Genomic DNA, 10,767 nt, shown 5'->3' on the forward strand with positions numbered 1-10,767 from the left:
AATTTACCTGTTGAAATCCTAGGGGATCCTCCTCCACCCAAGGGTGATCCCGTGTTTGAGCTTAAACCGTTACCTGATACTCTGAAATATGCTTATCTTGATGAGAAAAAGATATATCCTGTTATTATTAGTGCTAACCTTTCAGAGCATGAAGAAGAGAGATTATTGAAAACTCTGAAGAAGCACCGTGCTGCTATTGGGTATACTCTTGATGATCTTAAGGGCATTAGTCCCACTCTATGTCAACATAAAATTAATTTGGAAGAAGATGCTAAACCAGTTCGTGATCATCAACGTCGACTGAATCCTAAAATGAAAGAAGTGGAAAGAAAGGAGATACTAAAGCTCCTTGAGGCAGGTATAATTTTATCCCGTTGCTGATAGTCAATGGGTAAGTCCTATCCATTGTGTCCCTAAGAAGGGAGGTATTACTGTTGTTCCTAATGATAAAGATGAATTGACTCCTCAAAGAATTATTACATGTTATAGGATGGTAATTGATTTCCGCAAATTAAATAAGGCTACTAAAAAGGATCATTGTCCCTTACCTTTTATCGATCAAATGCTAGAAAGATTGTCCAAGCATACACATTTTTGCTTTCTAGATGGTTATTCTGGTTTCTCTCAAATACCCGTGTCAGCCAAAGATCAATCAAAGACTACTTTTACTTGCCCTTTTGGTAATTTTGCTTATAGACGTATGCCTTTTGGTTTATGTAATGCACCTGCTACCTTTCAAAGATACATGATGGCTATATTCTCTGACTTCTGTGAAAATATTTGTGAGGTTTTCATGGACGACTTTTCCGTCTATGGATCTTGTTTTGAGGATTGCTTGAGCAACTTTCATCAAGTTTTGCAGAGATGTGAAGAAACTAATCTTGTCTTGAATTGGGAAAGTGCCACTTTATGGTTAATGAAGGTATTGTCTTGGGGCATAAAGTTTCTGAAAGAGGTATTAAAGTTGATAAAGCCAAGGTTGATGCTATTGAAAAGATGCCATGTCCCAAGGACATCAAAGGTATAAGAAGTTTCCTTGGTCATGCCGGTTTTTATAGGAGGTTCATTAAGGACTTCTCAAAAATCTCTCGGCCTCTGACTAATTTATTACAAAAAGATATACCATTTGTCTTTGATGATGATTGTGTAGAAGCATTTGAAATACTTAAGAAAGTATTGATCTCTACACCTGCTATTCAGCCACCTGATTGGAATTTACCCTTTGAAATTATGTGTGATGCTAGTGATTATGCTGTAGGTGCTATTCTAGGACAAAGAGTTGATAAGAAACTTAATGTTATTCAATATGATAGTAAAACTCTAGGCAATGCTCAAAGAAATTATGCTACTACTGAAAAAGAATTCTTAGCAGTTGTATTTGCTTGTGATAAGTTTAGACCTTATATTGTTGATTCTAAAGTAACTATTCATACTGATCATGCTGCTATTAAATATCTTATGGAAAAGAAAGATGCTAAACCTAGACTTATTAGATGGGTTCTCTTGCTAGAAGAATTTGATTTGCACATTATTGGTAGAAAAGGAGATGAGAACCCCATTGCAGACAACTTGTCTAGGTTAGAAAATGTGCTTGATGACCCACTACCTATTGACGATAGCTTTCCTGATGAGCAATTAAATGTCATAAATGCTTCTCATACTGCTCCATGGTATGCTGATTATGCTAATTACATTGTTGCTAAGTTTATACCACCAAGTTTCACATACCAGCAAAAGAAAAAGTTCTTCTATGATTTGAGGCATTATTTTTGGGATGACCCACATCTTTACAAAGGAGTAGATGGTGTTATTAGACGTTGTGTACCTGAGCATGAACAGGAACAGATCCTACACAAGTGTCACTCCGAAGCTTATGGAGGACACCATGCTGGAGATAGAACTGCACATAAGGTACTGCAATCTGGTTTTTATTGGCCTACTCTCTTCAAGGATGCCCATAAGTTTGTCTTATCTCGTGATGCATGTCAAAGAATTGGTAATATTAGTAGATGTGAAGAAATGCCTATGAATTATTCACTTGTTATTGAACCATTTGATGTTTGGGGCTTTGACTATATGGGACCCTTTCCTTCCTCTAATGGATACACATATTTTAGTTGCTGTTGATTACGTTACTAAGTGGGTAGAAGCTATTCCAACTAGTAGTGCTGATCATAACACTTCTATTAAAATGCTTAAAGAAGTTATTTTTCCAAGATTTGGAGTCCCTAGATATTTAATGACTGATGGTGGCTCACAATTTATTCATGGTGCTTTCCGTAAAATGCTTGCTAAATATGATGTTAATCATAGAATTTCATCTCTTTATCACCCTTAGTCTAGTGGTCAAGTAGAATTGAGTAATAGAGAACTCAAATTAATTTTGCAAAAGACTGTTAATAGGTCTAGAAAGAATTGGTCCAAGAAACTTGATGATGCATTATGGGCCTATAGAACTGCATATAAAAATCCTATGGGAATGTCTCCATATAAATGGTCTATGGAAAAGCATGTCATTTACCTCTCGAACTAGAACACAAGGCTTATTGGGCTATTAAAGAACTTAATTATGATTTTAAACTTGCCGGTGAGAAGAGGTTATTTGATATTAGCTCACTTGATGAATGGAGAACCCAAGCCTACGAAAATGCCAAGTTGTTTAAAGAAAAAGTTAAAAGATGGCATGACAAAAGGATACAAAAGCGTGAGTTTAATGTAGGTGATCATGTATTGCTATACAACTCTCGTTTAAGAGTTTTTGCAGGAAAACTTCTCTCTAAATGGGAAGGTCCTTACATTATCGAGGAGGTCTACCGTTCCGGTGCCATAAAAATCAACAACTTCGAAGGCACAAATCCGAAGGTGGTGAACGGTCAAAGAATCAAACACTATATCTCAGCTAATCCCACAAATGTTGAAACCAATGTTATTGAAACCGTAACCCCGGAGGAATACATAAGGGACACTTTTTGGAACGTTTCAGACTCCGAAAAGGAATAGGTATGTGGTACGGTAAGTAAACCGACTCCAAAACAATTTTTAAGGCAATATTTCTCCGTTTTGGAATATTTAGAAAAATAGAAAAATAAGCAGCAGTCCGGGAAGGACACGAGGGCTCCACGAGGGTGGAGGGCGTGCCCTACCCCCCTGGGTGCGCCCCCTACCTCGTGGGCACCTTGTGTGCTCTCCGGACTCTGTTTTCGTACACGACACATATTTTGGCCAGTAAAAATTCATTATATAATCTCCCGGGTGTTTTGACTCCCATATCACGCAAAAATCTCCTGTCTTTGTTTCGAGCTGTTTTTTGTCAGGGTTGTCAAGGCCAGGCACTATGTCGTCTCCCTCCTCCTCCAACCATGAGGGCAACGATGCTTGGCTAATGAAGATAGAGCTGAAGAGAGAAGAACCTATGGAGATCGACAAGGATGAAGGGATCAAGAAGGCCATGGAGGACCAAGTTCCAGCAACAGAAGACACCCTTGAACTGGATCACAATCTTCTTACCCCAACAGAAATCGAAGCTTTCAAGATGATTGAGTTGGCTCATATACAAAATAAGTATCTCACACGTGAAAATATTTTGTTGAAGAAGCATATCATCGCACTCAAGGGCATTATCCGCAAGTTAGAAGACCTCCAACGCTCGATGTGCGACTATCCATCATCAACAACTCCACCTTCTTCACCAACAAAGGAGACATAATCACATGGGTATGGGCACTCCACTTGGCAACTGCCAAGCTTGGGGGAGTGCCCCGGTATCGTATCACCATCACTTTATCTTTACCGTTTTTGTTAGTTCGATCCTTTTGGTAATATCTTGATCTAGTAGAATAAAAGTTCTTAGTGTGATCTAGTTGTGAGTTTTGCTTTATTATCCTTCTATGTAATCGAGTCCATGAGCTATATAATAAAGATTAGTGTTGAGTCAAGGGCTTGATTATTTTTCCATGATCCTAAGTGAATAAAAGAAAGGAGAAAAAAATAAAAAGAAACAAAGAGATCATGTGAGTCTTATGGAGAGTAATGAGCTCACATAGAAAAAGTATGATGAATAAAAGTTGTTGAGGGTTGACAAACACAGTTTTGGTCATCGTTCCAATTAATAGGAAGTAATAAAAAAAGAGATGTCTTCACATATAAATATACTATCTTGGACATCTTTTATGATTGTAAGCACTCATTAAAATATGACATGCTAAAGAGTTGACATTGGACAAGGAAGACAACGTAATGGGGTATGTTTTCTTACATCTGAGATGAATTATATTGTCTTGGATCTTCCAACATGATGAGCTTGCCTTTCCCCCTCATGCTAGCCAAATTCATTGCACCAAGTAGAGATACTAATTGTGCTTCCAATACCCTTAAACTAGTCTTGCCATAAGAGTCCACCATATCTACCTATGGATTGATTAAGATCCATCAAGTAAGTTGTCATCGGTGCAAGCAATAAAAATTGCTCTCTAAATATGTATGATTGATTGGTGTGGAGGAAATAAGCTTTATATGATCATGTGATATGGAAGTAATAAAAGCGACAGACTGCATAATAAAGGTCCATATCACAAGGGGCAATATAAAGTGACATTCTTTCGCATTAAGATTTTGTGCATCAAACCATAAAAGCGCATGACAACCTCTGCTTCCCTCTGCGAAGGGCTTATCTTTTACTTTTATCTCCTACATTGCATAAGAGTCATGGTGATTTTCACCCTTCCTTTTTACACTTTATTCCTTTGGCAAGCACAGTATGTTGGAAAGATCCTGGTATATATGGCTAATTGGATGTGAGTTTTCATGAACTATTATTGTTGACATTACCCTTGAGGTAAAACGTTGGGAGGCAAAACTATAAGCCCCTATGAAAGTGCAACTATCCCTAGGTGGTTTTGGTAATTCATAACAACATATAGCTCATTGAGCTAATGCTATTCCAAGATGATTATTTCAGGAAAGCTCAATGATTGGCATGGCATGGATGTGAAAGTGGAACCCTCAAAATGCTAAGGACAAAGGATTGGCTCAAGCTCAAAAGCTCAAGACTCTTCATTTTATATTTTAGTGATCCAAGATCACATTGAGTCTTTAGGAAAAGCCAATACTATCAAGGAGGGATCAGGTGTTGCTTAATGAGCCTCTTGCTTCATGTGCTTAGTGATATGCTCCAAAACCCTCAACTACTTTCCCATATCCACATATGACCTAAACCCTAAGCCAAACTCGGTCCTACCGATTCTTTCTATCCGGCGCCACCGAGTTTCACTTGTCATAAGCCACTGCCAAACCCTAGCAATTTGGTTCTACCGATAGGGATCTCGGTCTCACCGAGATGGGATTGCAAACTCTCTGTTTCCCTTTCGTAACTTTTCGGTCTCACCAAAAGAGTGAATCGGTCCCACCGAGATTGCAATGTAAATTCAGTGTTTCCTTTTTGTAACTTTTCGGTCTCACCGAAAGAGCAAATCGGTCCCACCGAGTTTGCCTGACCAACTCTCTGGTTAGCTAATTACCAAAATCGGTCTCACCGAGTTTGTGTAATCGGTCTCACCGAGATTACGTTATGCCCAAACACTAACCATATCGGTCCTACCGAGTTGCATGTCAGTCCCACTGAAAATCTCTAACGGTCACTAGGTTTACCTTTTCGGTCCGACCGAGTTTTTTTGATTCGGTCCCACCGAGATTGGAAAACTATGTGTAACGGTTGGATTTTGTGTGGAGGCTATATATACCCCTCCACCTCCTCTTCATTCATGGAGAGAGCCATCAGAACACATACACAATTCCAACTCATATGTTCTGAGAGAGAACCACCTACTCATGTGTTGAGACCAAGATATTCCATTCCTACCATATGAATCTTGATCTCTAGCCTTCCCCAAGTTGCTTTCCACTCAAATATTCTTTCCACCAGATCCAAATCCTATGAGAGAGAGTTGAGTGTTGGGGAGACTATCATTTGAAGCACAAGAGCAAGGAGTTCATTACCTACACACCATTTGTTACTTCTTGGAGAGTGGTGTCTCCTAGATTGGCTAGGTGTCACTTGGGAGCCTCCGACAAGATTGTGGAGTTGAACCAAGGAGTTTGTAAGGGCAAGGAGATCGCCAACTTCGTGAAGATCTACCGCTAGTGAGGCAAGTCCTTCGTGGGCGATGGCCATGGTGGGATAGACAAGGTTGCTTCTTCGTGGACCCTTCGTGGGTGGAGCCCTCCGTGGACTCGCGCAACCATTACCCTTCGTGTCTCCAATTGCGTTTGAATTCTCCAAACCCTTCACTTTACATTCTTGCAAGTTGCATGCTTTACTTTCCGCTGCCAATATACTCTTTGCATGCTTGCTTGAATTGTGTGATGATTGCTTGACTTGTCCTACAATAGCTAAAATCTGCCAAGAACTAAAATTGGGAAAAGGTTAAGTTTTTATTTGGTCAAGTAGTCTAATCACCCCCCTCTAGACATACTTTCGATCCTACAAGTGGTATCAGAGCTTTGGTCTCCATTTGCTTTGATCTCCATAGCTTTTGGTGGTCATAGCCTTGGTTTCACAACCTAGGAGAGTATGGCGTCTAGCGAGGGAAATTATCACTGTAGAGGTCCTTGTTTGATGGTACTAATTTTGCTAGTTGGAAGCATAAAATGAAAATGCATATTCTTGGACATAACCCCGCTGTTTGGGCTATTGTGTGTGTTGGTTTGCAAGGTGACTTCTTTGATGGGAAAGAACCAAACCGTGAAGCTACCGCGGATGAGTTGAAGATGTTGCAATACAATGCTCAAGCTTGTGATATTCTCTTCAACGGATTGTGCCCCGAAGAATTCAACAAAATCAGCCGTCTTGAGAATGCAAAGGAAATTTGGGACACTTTGATTGATATGCACGAAGGTACTGACTCCGTCAAGGAATCCAAGTTGGATGTGCTTCAAAGTCAACTTGACAAGTTCAAAATGAAGGATGGTGAAGGTGTCGCTGAAATGTACTCTAGGCTTGCTCTCATCACAAATGAGATTGCCGGCTTAGGAAGTGAAGAGATGACCGATAGATTCATCATCAAGAAGATTCTAAGAGCCTTGGATGGAAAATATGATACCGTGTGCACATTGATCCAAATGATGCCCAATTACAAAGATCTCAAGCCAACGGAGGTGATTGGAAGAATAGTTGACCATGAGATGTCACTTAAGGATAAAGAGGAACTTCACAACAAATCAAGTGGTGCCTTCAAAGCCTCATGTGAAGTCCCTACATCATCAAGTGAGAAACAAAACTTCAATGAAGAATTGAGCTTAATGGTGAAGAACTTCAACAAGTTCTACAAGAGTAGAAGCAAAAATAGAAGCTTCAAGTCAAGGTCCTACAATGACAAAAGATCTTCTAGTCGAGAGCGAAACTGCTACAGTTGTGGAAGACCCGAACACTATTCCAATGAGTGTACGGCTCCCTACAAGAGAAGAGAAGATTCTCCAAAAAGAAGAAGCAAAGAATCACCACCAAGAGAGAGAAGGAGTAGAGATGATCGTTATGAACGAAGATACTGACGGAGTAGCAAGGATTCGGAAAGGAAGGAAAAATCATCAAGGAGCTACACAAAACGAAGACATCAAGCTCATGTTGGTGAATGGGTATCCAGCTCCGACTCCGACAGCCACTCTGAGAGAAGTTATCACTCCGACTCCAAAGATACTCAAGATGAAGGTGTTGCCGGTCTAGCACTTGTGTCAACCAACTCCTACGACATCATTGACTCACGAAATGAAGGAATTGGAAGATGATTCATGACCAAATGTCCTAAGGTAACACACCCCGAGTATGTTGATTTCAATAGTGATGAAGATGACTTGTTAGGTGATGATTTGCTTGTTGACAACTCTAGTGATGAATACTATGATGAAACGTCAATTAATCATGCTAATCAAGATAAAACGAATGACAATGATAAGGAGAAGATTGAGGCTCTAACTAAAGAACTAAACACTCTTAAGTTAGCTCATGAAACTATCTTCGAAGATCATCGAGAACTTTTAAGAGCTCATGAGAAATTACGCTTTGAAAAGCTCAATCTTGAGCAAGAGCACGAGTTCTTAAAAGCAATCAATGATGATCTCCGCAAGAAAAGTTCTCCTTACATTGCCAAGCATTTACTCTTATCCACTTACATGCCTCAAGTCAAGTCTAGTAACAAGAACAAGAAAGATTCTTCCTCTAGCAGTAACAATGATCATGCTAAATCCAATATTGTTGCTTCTAGTAGTTCTCTTGATTCCACTAATGATTCTCTTAGCCAAGTTACACTTGAGCAAGAAAATAGCTTATTGGAGGGAATTATAGAGAAAGGAGTGTACAAAAACCTTGCCAGGAGTAAGCAATTCGAGGAAATTGTGCGCAAGCAAGGAATGCACCGGAAGAATCAAGGTGTTGGTTTTGAACGAAAATTCAATGCCAATGGAGTTGAGTGGGAAGAAGATCAATACCCCAAGACAAAGTTTGTTCCTCAACAAGAGAAGTATGATACTTCTTTCAAGGGGACACAAGCTCAAGATGATCTTCCACCACAAGACTACAAGCAAAAAGGCAAGGACAAGCTTCAAGAGGAAATTGATGCACTTGAAGAAGCTCCTAAGACCTTAGTCAAGTGGATTCCCAAGACCACTTCAAGTTCCACTTCATCAAGTACGACTACAACTCCAAGGATTCCCATCAAGATGGTGTGGATCCAAAAGAAGAAGAACTAGAGAGTTCTTGAGGGTGACTCCGCCAACATACTTCACTCTTATCATTTTGGCAAGAACAAGTGCAATCAACTTCCACATCTTGCACTAGTTCAAGGAGTCACAAACCCTCTTGTTGGTAAGACAAGGGACAAGGTAACCTAAAAGTTTTCATGGACATCATGTTGTGTGCGCATCACTCTATGTCTATGGATATCCTTGTTTGTTCCTTGTGGGACTAACCCATGTAGGTATTGAAAGTGCAATTCACTCAAATGGATAGCTCCAAGTGATCTACATCAACATTGAGCATCCACATCTTCAACATCTACATGAAGTCATCATCGACAAAACCCGAGGTTAGTTCATCCCTCTAAGGGGGGATATCACATCTAGGGGGAGCTTTACTCTAAGACTTGAGCTAAAGCAACTCTAAAGATGTGAACACAACAATGCTTTATGTAAAAGTGGTAACCCCACTTGAGCTTAAACGATGAGTATGACCTATGATCAAGTGTTCTCACTTGACTCCTAAGTCAATATACTCATATATAGATGACCTTGTCATCGCAAATTACTTGATAGATGCTAGAATTGGTTGTGCATGCCTTGTCACATATTTCATTTGCCACCTTATTGTGTGAGCATGCTGGTTGCATATTTTACTCATTCGAGGACATCCACTTGTTGTTTTGATTGTTTGGTTTTATTTCCTTTTGCCAAGTGGATGGACAAGAATGCCTAAGAACCTCCTCTAGCTATCTATGCTTTTCTCGTCTCAAACTCTATTCATGCTACATCACAAAATTTGATCAAGTCAGATTCGAACCACTGCGTGTGAGGAGCGCTCGGAGTCCCCGATTCGTCATAGACTTAAACTTCCAAAACCTCTTTATGATTCTCGGTCTGACCGATACCCTACTTTCGGTCCTACCGAGATCATTAAGTTGATCTATGTTTTCGATCTCGGTGCAACCGATTTGAACCATTCGGTCACACCGAGTTGCAATAACTGTATACAGTTTTGCATCTTGGTGCCACCGAGTCGTTCCACTCGGTCACACCGACATGGTCGGGCTATATATAGTCACGGGCAATTTTTTTTTGGAAATTTCTCCAAACCCCTTCGCCCGCGCGATAGCCTGCTCTGCCAACTTGGTCTTCGGATCGTCTCCTCGCCGCCAGCCGCCTCCAGCCGCTGGTCTCCATCGCCGTCAACGGAATTCTACCCCGCCGTTGCCGCCGTAGCGAGTCTCCGCCAAACTAGGGTATGGACTCGATCTTTATGCTATTCCCCAATCGGATTCTTAGCACATTGTGATGATCATGATTCTTGCCACGATTGAAACACTCCTGTCCAGTCAATGCGTTCGTAGATTAGTTTTGATTCGAAAATTTTAGGGTTAGGTTTCCGCCGAAACAATCTCGGACCCACCGAGTTGAAAAACTCGGTCCCACCGATTTGGCTTATGCCATTGCACAAGTGAGACTCGGTCTGACTGAGAATTACTTATCGGTGTGACCGATTTTGGAACTCTGTGAAACCCTAGCAGTCTCGGTGCCACCGAACTGTGACTCGGTCTGACCGAGTTCACTAGTTTAGGTTCCAAAACTGCTTCGGTATCACCGAGTTTAGAAATCGGTAGATCCGAGATGCTTTCAGTGGAAAACTAAAACGAAGTTTTTGAATTATTCTTTTGCAAAAATCTCTGCATTTTGTGATGCTTATCCACTCTATCTCATCTATAACCTATTCACAGGGTCAGCAGTCAGAGTTTGCATCATGTCAGACCAAAGTGATAGCCAGAACTTGTCAGAGCAGCAAGTGCAGATGAGTGAGGGCACTAGTCCCTCAAGTTCCTCAGATGATGGCAGCAGGAGCACCCCTAGCAATCTGCCTAAAGCTGCCACAAGACAGAGAAAGAAGAGAACCTCAGACTCAGAAGATGAGGATTATGTGGCAGAAGAGGAAGCAACTTCCAAGAGAGTTGAGCCAGCACAGGGCATAAAACCAGGGATGAAGATCAAAAGGCCAGCAGGCAGGAAGCCTAT

The sequence above is a fragment of the Triticum aestivum genome, chromosome 1A (genome assembly GCF_018294505.1).
Source record: "Triticum aestivum cultivar Chinese Spring chromosome 1A, IWGSC CS RefSeq v2.1, whole genome shotgun sequence".
Classification (NCBI taxonomy): Eukaryota; Viridiplantae; Streptophyta; class Magnoliopsida; order Poales; family Poaceae; genus Triticum; species Triticum aestivum.